This window comes from Cynara cardunculus (assembly GCF_001531365.2).
Source record: "Cynara cardunculus var. scolymus isolate 2C chromosome LG 2, CcrdV1, whole genome shotgun sequence".
Classification (NCBI taxonomy): Eukaryota; Viridiplantae; Streptophyta; class Magnoliopsida; order Asterales; family Asteraceae; genus Cynara; species Cynara cardunculus.
This window is the reverse complement of record NC_037529.1, coordinates 19,538,290-19,548,619: the sequence shown is the minus strand read 5'-3', so window position 1 is coordinate 19,548,619 and position 10,330 is coordinate 19,538,290.

Sequence of the window (10,330 nt, the reverse complement as noted above, 5' to 3'; positions counted from 1 at the left end):
CAGCTAAAGAAAAATCTTCTTAAAGACTATAGGGAAATGAAAAGGTCTCCGTTAGCTTTGATCTTTGATAGCCCTTCAGTTGATCCTTCTATTTATTCTACTCATTCACTTTCTTCTATTCATATGACTGAGTTAGATCCTTCTAACTATGAGGGCTTGTCAGACACTGATGTTTTAGAGTTTGATAAGTTGTTGACCCTTCTAACTAACTCTTTCAGGAGGTCGCCAAAAAACTTAACTATTGCAGATCTCTTTTGCTGACCTTAAATGAAAAGCCAAAGTCAAACTCCATTGATAAGGCTTCAGTGATCTGCTACAACTGTCAACGCAAATGTCCCTTTGCGAGTGAATGCAGGTCAAAGAAAACTGTTACACCATCTTCAAATCTTTCATCCTTCTCCAGGCCTTAGAAGGATAAATACATGAAGTTGAAGGAAAAGTACAAGAAGATGAAGAGTTCTCAAAGTAAAGGCAAATATCTTGTCGCTGAAGAGCATGATTGGGTTGGTTCTTCTGAAAAATCATCCTTTGACGAGGAAGATACGGCCTATCTCTATCTAATGGCCAAGGATGTCAAAGATGAACCATCAGAGACATCATTCTCCAGTGATCCTTCGTCATCAACCCCTACTCAAGTATATAATCTGAATGAACCCTCTTCTTCTCCTTCTGATAGCCTATTTGCACTAGATACACTGACGGTTGACCTTTACAATGCCCTAAATGGCAAGTCCAAAGCTGAAAAGATTAATCTTGATCTTCAAGAACAATTAGAGAAATGTCATTCTAAGATTAAAGAACTGACAAAGATTGAGGAAAATCTTAAGGATCAGGTTATTGTAAATCAAACCATAAGCATATAATGCGAGCAGGCTATCGTTGCGAGTGAGCAAGCTATTGCTAAACTCAAGACTGAAAATGTTATTATTGAAGGATGGTGCAAAGCTGCTTTCAAGGACTCTGAGATCATCAACGCTCCGATCCCTACCAAGATAAAGAGTGGTCTATGATTTTCCTATGATGAGGAAGAAAGTGTCACTAACAAGTCCATGCTTAAGTTTGGAAGTTTTGTCTTTTTCATTCAGGACACCTCTTCCTCCCATTACTCTTCCACTGAGACTCATCTTGAAGGAACTTCCTCGAGTTCAAGATGCAAAGACAAAGGTAAAGTCATTGTCAACATTTGTCTTCCCAAGAAGGCTAATAAGTCAAATAGACCCAGATCTATTCATTTAGCTTGTAAACCATCTTCCTCAAGGATCAAGGTATTTGAACCCACTCAAAAACCTAAGCCAAAGCTAAAACTGAATCTCTCACCCAAGGTATCCAAACCAACAATTGTTCCTCCTCGAACAAATGAGAAAGGAATCCTTAGAGCTTGTCCCTCTTTTATTCTCTTTGACCCTTCTAGCTCTAAAGTTGTCTTCAGCTATATGTAGTGTAGACACTATGGTGAAACTTCACATATTGCCAGTAAGTGTCCTTTAGCTACCAAATCTGGTCTGCCAGCTAAGGTAAAGAAAGTAGCCAAGGCTAAAAAATCAACCAAGGTGAAAACTGCCACCAAAGTTGTAAAAACAACTAAGGTGAAAAAGTCCACTGAAGCCTCTTCTTCAGGCTCAGTGAAGACACCTGCTGACCCTGAGTCTTCTGCTTTAGTGGATGTTGCCTCTTACTCCGCTAGACCCATTGAGAAATGGGTACCAAAGCAATCTTAATCTGTTTTCTTTTGTAGGAAGTCAAAGGTATTTGGTATCTTGATAGTGGATGTTCAAGACACATGAATGGATACAAATCCCTGCTCACTAACTACAAGAATAAAAGAGGTCCTTCCGTAATCTTTGGAGGAAACGAAAAAGGATATACCAAAGGTTTTGGTATATTAACCAACGATGCAACCACCTTCAGACGTGTTACATATGTTTAAGGACTGAAGCACAATCTTCTTAGCATCAATCAGCTGTGTGGTAAAGATTTCATAGTGAAATTTCTAAAGAACTCATGTTATGTCTATGATAAAGATGACAACCTTGTTCTTACAAGTTCTCATCTAGAGAATATGTATGTCATCAACATGGATTCTCCCTTCACTAAAAATAGTTTTTTCTCTCTAAAGCCTCTTCAGATATCAACTGGCTATGGAAGAAATGACTTTCTTATCTCAACTTCGAGACACTTAATGAGCTGTCTCAAAAGGATCTTGTCACTGGCCTTCCTCAGCACTCATTCGCAAGGAATCTCTTTGGTCAAATGCGAAAAGGGAAAACAAACAAAGGCTAGCTTCAGATCTAAGCAAGTCTCTTCAGTGACTTATCCGCTTTAGCTATTGCACATGGACTTATTTGGTCCAACCAGTGTGCAATCTATAGCTAGAAAGAAATATACACTTGTAATTGTCGATGAGTATTCCAGGTACACTTGGGTCTTTTTTCTTAGATCTAAAAGTGATGCACCTGAAGAAATCATCTCATTCATCAAACACATAGAAGTACTGAATAACATCTGAGTACGGTCTATCAGGAGTGATCATGGCACTGAATTAAAAAAAAATACCATGGATGTCTTCTTTGTGAACAAGGGAATCTCATACAACTTCTCAACTGTGAGAACTCCATAATAGAACGGGATCGTTGAAAGAAGAAATTGAACAATCATTGAAGCAGCTTGATCAATGCTCAGCGAATCTCGTTTTCCTACTCAATTATGGGCTAAAGTTGTCAAAACTACTTGTTTTACTTAGAACCGATTGCTAATCATCAAGAGATTCAAAAAGACAACTTATGAACTCTTCTAGAGCAGAAATCCTTCTATCAGCTTTCTTCACATCTTTGGTTGTACATGCTATGTTCTAAACAATAGAGACCAATTTGCAAAGTTCGATCCCAAAGATGATGAAGGAATCTTTCTTGGATATTCTTCAGTGTCCAAAGCTTTCAGAGTATTCAACAAAAGACAACAAATAATTGAAGAATCTATTCATGTCACCTTTGATGAATCTCAATCAGCTAACTCTAAACCCATCTGAAGATGATGAAGAGTTAGTTAACTGGATGATATCTCACTATGGAGAACCTGAAGCCTGCTGATCTCCCAGAAGTTGAAGATGATCCATTTATTGTTCCAGATACGACTAGTAACGAAATTGAATCCTCTTCAGGGATTGTTATCGTTCCCATTTGTCAGTTACCCTCTTCTACTTCAAATATTGACCCTTTAGTTGTTGAATCTCTTTCAGTTACTGAACTCTATCAGTTGTTGAATGGCTCTCTGAGGCTCTTTTAGTAATTCAACCTGTTGCTGAAAAATCTATTGTCGATGCCTCATCTTCTATGCCTGAGCCACCAATCTCATATAGGCCTCTTCAACCAGATCAACGATGATGAAAGACCATCCAATCCATCAAATTCTTGGTGATCCAAGTGCAGGTATTCAAACACGACGTGGTCTAAGTAATTTCTATCTCTTTGTCAACTTCCTTTCTCTAGTTGAGCCCAAGAAAATTAATGAGGCTATCACTGACCCGAGCTGGGTCATTTATATGCAAGATGAACTCATTAGGCTTGATAGAAGCCAAGTATGGTACCTTATCCTATGTGCATTTGACAAAACTGTGATAGGCACCAAGTGGGTTTATCACAATAAGTTAGATCAGCATGGAATTGTAACCCCTAACAAGGCTCGCCTTATTGATTAGGGATACAAGAAAAAAGAAGGAATCGATTATAACGAAACCTTCATGCTAGTGGCTAGACTCGAAGCTATTTGACTCTTTCTAGCCTTTGTAACCTTTCTGACCCCAGGGATCCAAATCATGTCTATAGATTGGATAAAGTTCTTTATAGGTTAAAGAAGGCCACTCGTGCCTGGTATGATACCCTTTCTTCATTTCTCATCTTTGAGAAATTTGTCCGTGGAAAGGTTGACCAGACCCTATTTCTTAGGAAAGTCAAGAGTCATATCATTCTAGTCCAAATTTATGTCGATAATATTATTTTTGGTTCCACTAGTCCCTCTTTATGTTTTCGGTTCACTGAACGCATGAAGAAAGAATATCAGATGAGCATGATAGGAGAACTGACTTACTTTCTTGGTCTTTAGATCAAACAATTAGATAATGGTATATTTATCAATCAAAGTAAGTATGACAAGGATATGCTGAAGAAATTCGACTTAACCAACAGCTCATCTATGAAGACTCCAATGGCTCCTCCTCTCTCATTGAACAAGGATCCAAATGGAAAGCCAGTAACGTTACTGTTTATAGAGGAATGATCGGCTCCCTGTTGTATCTCACACCTAGTCGACCAAATATTATGTACTCTACTTGTTTTTGTGTAGGATATTAATTTGAACATAAGGAGTCCCATTTGATTGTTGTAAAACACATATTTAGATATCTGAAGGGAACTCTTAATCTGGGTCTTTGGTATCCCAAGGATTCAGGTTTTGACTGGTTACTCGGATAGTGATTTTGCAGATTGCAAAATTGATAGGAAAAACACCAATGAAGGCTGTCAGCTTCTAGGTAGAAAGTTGAACTTCACTTCATACCTACTGAGTACCAACTGTTTAACATTTTCACAAAGTCTCTTGATGAGAGAAGATTTATCTTCTTAATCAACGAACTTGGAATGTAGAACGCTGAGGATTAATTCCTTTAGCTTTAAGCAATACTCAGTGATACATAAGTGAAATGATTCAGTGTTCTTATTCTATCACTGAACTCTTGAGTAAATGTATCTTTCTCTCTTAAGGTATGTATACTTATCTTATTTCCTAAACTTAAAACTATCACTAAATCTTTCCTTATTTAGTGATCAAAACGTATTAAAAGAAAATGTTTAGTGCTTCTTTCTATCACTGAACTTCTTAAAGTAAGTATATCTCTAAGGTATATGTATTTGTCTTCTCTTAAAACAAAACCATCACTGAATCTTTTCTTACTCAGTGATTAAAATATTTTAAAAGTGAAATATATCGATGATTCTCCTTTTATCACTGAACCTTTGAAAATTATATCTTACTTTTAAAATATATCCTTTTTCTTAAAACTATCATTAAATCTTTCCTATTCAGTGATCACTTATTTTAAAAGACTTAAAATTTTCACCTTATTCTTTTCATATCCAGTGATCTTTTAAAAGGAAAATGATTATGAACGGTCATATTTTTTATCTTTTCATTTAATGGGTTTCGATACACACACGTCACTCTGACACACGCTACCCGTTTTGAATTCCATCCAATCAAGGGATCAAGACGTGCAAAAATTTTCATCATTGCACGTCTTTTTTTCCTCTCTTTGTTTCCCCTCCTACCTATAAATACATGAGATACCCTCTCATATTTCTCTTTACGCTTACAAAAATTCTCAAGCACCCTTTGCTCTCAATATTTTTCTTCAAGCAAGAACTGTCAAGAACATTCAAACCTTCAACCGTTTTCCTTCTCCTAAATTGGAACATATTGATAAATCTTTCTAATATTTGAAATTTTCATCTTATTCTTGGAAACTTTGTTTCGACATTTAAGAACATTATTCCTTCTCATAAATACAAACAAAAAGATTAAAAAGTCATTATAATCCTTGATCTTAATCTAAGTTTCTAAAAACACTAATCTACTTGAATAACCCTAATATTATTCTGGATTTTTCAAAAGAAGTTTCTCTTTCAAAACTCGTACATAGAGTGCCTTTCTAATAAACTCTTGTTGTCCTCTTCCTTCTATATTACATTCTTTTTACAGAAATGGCTGTTAAGAATGTCAACTTCTCTATTGAAGAGATTTCCTTCATGCCAAACAATCATGTAGGCTTGCTGGAAATACCTGCAAATAAACCCCACTTCGTGGATGCAGCCAAGTTCCTAAATAACTCTGTCATGGCATGCCCTCACTTTTGAGCCAGTCATCTTCAAAGAGTTCCTTAAACAATTTTGGTTCACTGCTGAAGTGAAGGAAGAAAAAATAAATCTGGAAACATGGTGGAGAAAACCTCCTTCATGTTCAACAAGATGACCGTCAGCATCGGCGTCCCTACTGTAAGAACGGATTTCCATATCCCCAAACCTACTCCATTCTTATAGGATCCCTCCACTGAAGATATCATCAAAACACTTGATGATATTGACTACATTTGGCCAATGAAGAAAGACTCCAGCGATCCCCTCAAGTCGCTGTAAAAAAATGAGAAGAATCGCATGTCAGCAGTGTGGCAATACCAGTTTTCGCATTTCATAAAATGCATGAGAGAAAGATAGGTGTTCAATACCAGGCTTCTCGCCTCGCCCTCAACATTGGAATTTCTGTTATCAGGCCGCTGATGGTCAGCTATGCTGAGTTTATTTTTGAAGTCCTGGTGCTGAAGCTGAACAAGCATCAGCACGAAAAGATGGTGCCTTACACCTGGTTTCTATTCATTGTTTTTGCCAAGATCTTCGCCCATAACTACCCCTCTGAAGGTAACATGCCTATCTGTAAGCTTAGATCTTTATTCTAGACCACAAGTCTAAGCCTACAGATACTGGCCTCTTTGCTCCTATTATGAGCATTGCCAATGGTACTCCCTCTCTTCCTACTTCTTCATCCATTTCTTCTCTTCCCTAGGTGGTTATGACTGAGGCAAACCCCCCTTATTCTATCCCGACAACCACCTCCATATCCTCTAAGAGGAGTCCCTCTCAAGCCAATCTTGGTCCTTCACTGAGGGCCAAGAAAGTCAAAAAGGGGCAAGCCACAATGCTGATTGTTTCCTCTCAAAAGATTTTAGTCATTGAAACAAGCCTTATCCCCGAGGTGATCTCTCTACTCCCCAACCCCAGCTCTTCAGTGATCTCTTTAGACACTTTCGTACATGTGCCTAGTCACCTAACCTTCTCAGTGGCCCAAATCACAGAAGATGAGAATATAACCATTGCCACTGTTGAACACCCACTTCATTTCTCAACCATTCTTTCTTCTCCCTCTCCCTTGGTCTCTACTACACATGCTAGTGATTCATCAAAGGTTGTCCACACTGGTGATGAAGCAATCACCACAGGACCTGAGATTGCTCTTCTCGAGGTGCCTCAAACACTTGATGTCTATCCACATGAAGGCGCATGTAAGACCACCAGTGTCAATCCTTCGGATGGCACTAAGGACCCTTACGAAACTTCATTTTTACCCTACCCCTTCATTTATGTTAACTTAGATCTTCCTCATGCTCAAGTTTATCCTTCTTTTTTAGGTCCTTCTGCATCGAGCCCACAACCATGGAGACGGATGTGTATGACTTGCTTGAGTACGTAAAACTCCTCCTACCTGCTTAGGCCACTGTCTTGGACAAGATAGATGAGGTTCACCAAGCCATGATCGTGAAGGAATACCTTACTCACATCCTCTCTGCTATTACAACTGAGGTCTGTGAGGTAAAGGAATTGTTGAATATGGTGCATCCTGAAGTATGCACCAACACTGAGGCCACAAACGCTTTAAACAGCAAGGCCGATGAAGTGCAAGTTTAGCTCACCAGGCATAGTGAGCTGCTTCAGCAGATTCTGGTGCTTCTCCCGCGTCCAACCCCGGTCCCTGAACCTTCATTTACTAATGCTAACGCCAATCCCTAGAATGTATGGCCGAGTTCAACATTTCGTAAGCTGAGTCCCTCTCTAACCTCAAGCGATGCACTGAAGATATCTCTTGGTGCCTTAGTGATCTCACCTGTTGTCTTGCTCATGATAAAGATGGGGAGAAAGACCAGCGTGAGAAATTTGATGAGGAGACCATTGATGAAGTTGTTGTTGCCGCTGAAGTTGGACTGCTAGCTGTTATCCCTCAATATGAGGATGTCATCACTTCCAACAAAGCTGAAGTTGCTGCTGACGCTAAGAATAATGATGATACCGTGATAGCTCCAGATATCCACAAAGACCTTCCCATCACCTCTATGTTAAATGTTGGTGGTAAGGAATGTGATGATGTAGAAGACGATGAAGATCTTCATCTCTCTGACGCTGGACAGGATCTTGGAGCCGATGATGATGATGATGAAGACGACGACGATGACGACGACTTCACCATTCAATACCACCCAAGACTGACACCAATATAGAAGGATGTCTCCCCAAAGGAATCAGCTTCCTAGGGGGTGAAACCAAATAAAACCAGCACTCCTTGTCTAAGGACAAAGGAGTGGTTGAAGATGGCAACTTAGCCATAATCTTCAAGAAGATTGATACTACAAGGGTTAAACAGAGCTCCAGATTCATACCCTTTACATGTAAATATGAAGCCTCCTCCATTCTTCTCACTGCACCTATAATCTCTTATGGTCCTCCAGATGAAAGGATATCTGCCATTCCAACATCTATATCTCTTATCAACCAAAGGATGAGTTTCTTGAGGAGTCAACTTGACCAAACCAAAGTAAAAATACCTCTTCGTACCTCTGGTTGTGGTAAGTTTGACTTCCTCACTGACGTTGAATGTGAGGAAGCCATCCAGGTTGAAGAAGCGCTACGAATTAAACGAAAACAGACGGAAAATAACTTAAAGTTGGCCAAGTCTTTAGCCGTCAAAGCTCTAGCCAAAAAAATATGAACAAGAAGGACGCGGTCAAGGCTCACACTCAGATATTGTCTCAAGCTGAACGTGATCACCAAAGATCATTGACACTAAGGGACCGCGACCTGAAATGGTGCAAGGAAAGGATCAAAAAGAGAATAAGTCCCTACAGAATTTCAAACATCACCATTAGTGGACAGATGAAGGATGGTGGGCTTCTCATCTCTATGGTCATCTTGAGAGAGAACAAAGAGGTTGTCACCGAGTATCCTTCTTATCTCGGGTAGTACGGCTTCGATGAATGGCTGGAAATACGACAAGCCATTCAACACCCAAAATCAAAGCATAAGTCAATAATTGAACACATCTTCAACGAGCAAATCAAGAAGGTGTCTAAGTTTGTTGATGTCCCACCAGTGCCAGAGAATCCTCTCTCAAGAAGAAGAAACCTTTCAAATCCTGAATTGCATTTAATGCAATGGGTATAAATAGCTGAGTGGTTCCTCTCTCTAAGAACTTACCCAAGAAGTTATTCTCTCACTACTCTCTCTATCTAAGAGAAAGACCACTTTAACAAGTGAATAGCACATTTATTCTTAACTTATTTCTTATAGCAAATCTTTTCTTGTTGCTATTGTAATCTAATGTGTATCTTGGATTGTTTAGATAGGTTCTTTATCCTTTTTATTCCGCAAACAATCTGTAAAATTTGTATTGATCTTTTTTATAAATATATAATATTTAAAAGTTAAAGTTATTGTGTTTGTATTCACCCCCCCCCCCTTCTACAAACTGTTACCTATAAAATCTTGTAAATCCATCTAGGACCAACAGTTAGTTATAGCCAATGACATGAGGAATTGTGGAGAAGATATGGATGACGTCAAAGTCGCGGAAAAAATTCTACGAACACTAACAAAAAATTTCAATTTATCATGTGCTCGATTGAAGAATCAAAGGACATCGATCAACTTACATTTGATGAACTGCAAAGTTCGTTACTCGTGCATAAGCAAAAGTTGAGGAATTAGAGATTGGGGAAGAGTAGGTGTTTAAGTTAACAACAGTTTCCAATCAAGGAAGAGGCGGAAGAGGATACTACCAAGGAATTGGTGGGAAAGGAAGAGCAACATTCGACTGATATTTCATCGAATGTTTTTGGTGTCACAAGCTCGGCCACTTACATTACGAATGCCCTTCAAGGGGACGGAAATAAAATTACAAAGCGATTGACGAAAAGGAAAAAATAGTGTTGATGGCGCATATTAAGGAGACATCTAAGAAACGATAAGATTTGTGGTTCTTGGATTCGAGATGTAACAACCACATGTGTAGTGATAAAAACATGTTTTTAGAGTTGGGTGAAAGTTTTACACAATCTGTGAAGCATGTAAATGATTCAAACATGTTGGTGTCCGGAATTGGGAGTGTCAAAATGGAGATAAATGGGATGATTTGCATAGTTGGTGTAACACACCAGTTACCGAACCACAATTAATGGATAGATCTAAAGCTAAATTTCAAGTTTAACTTCAACAAAATGCGGGATACATATATATATATATATATTTACCATCAAAAGATAAGTTTTAGATCAACATTTACATCTAAAGGGGCCGAAAGTATTCATCAAAAAACATCAACCCGGAAAGAGTGACAAATACTATCCAAAAGTATAAACTACCGTAAACCAAAATATGACGGTCCTCGATTCCAACACGAACCATCAACGATCTACAACTTTCTCTTTACTCTTAGCTTCTTTTCCTGAAAGGTTTACCACTAA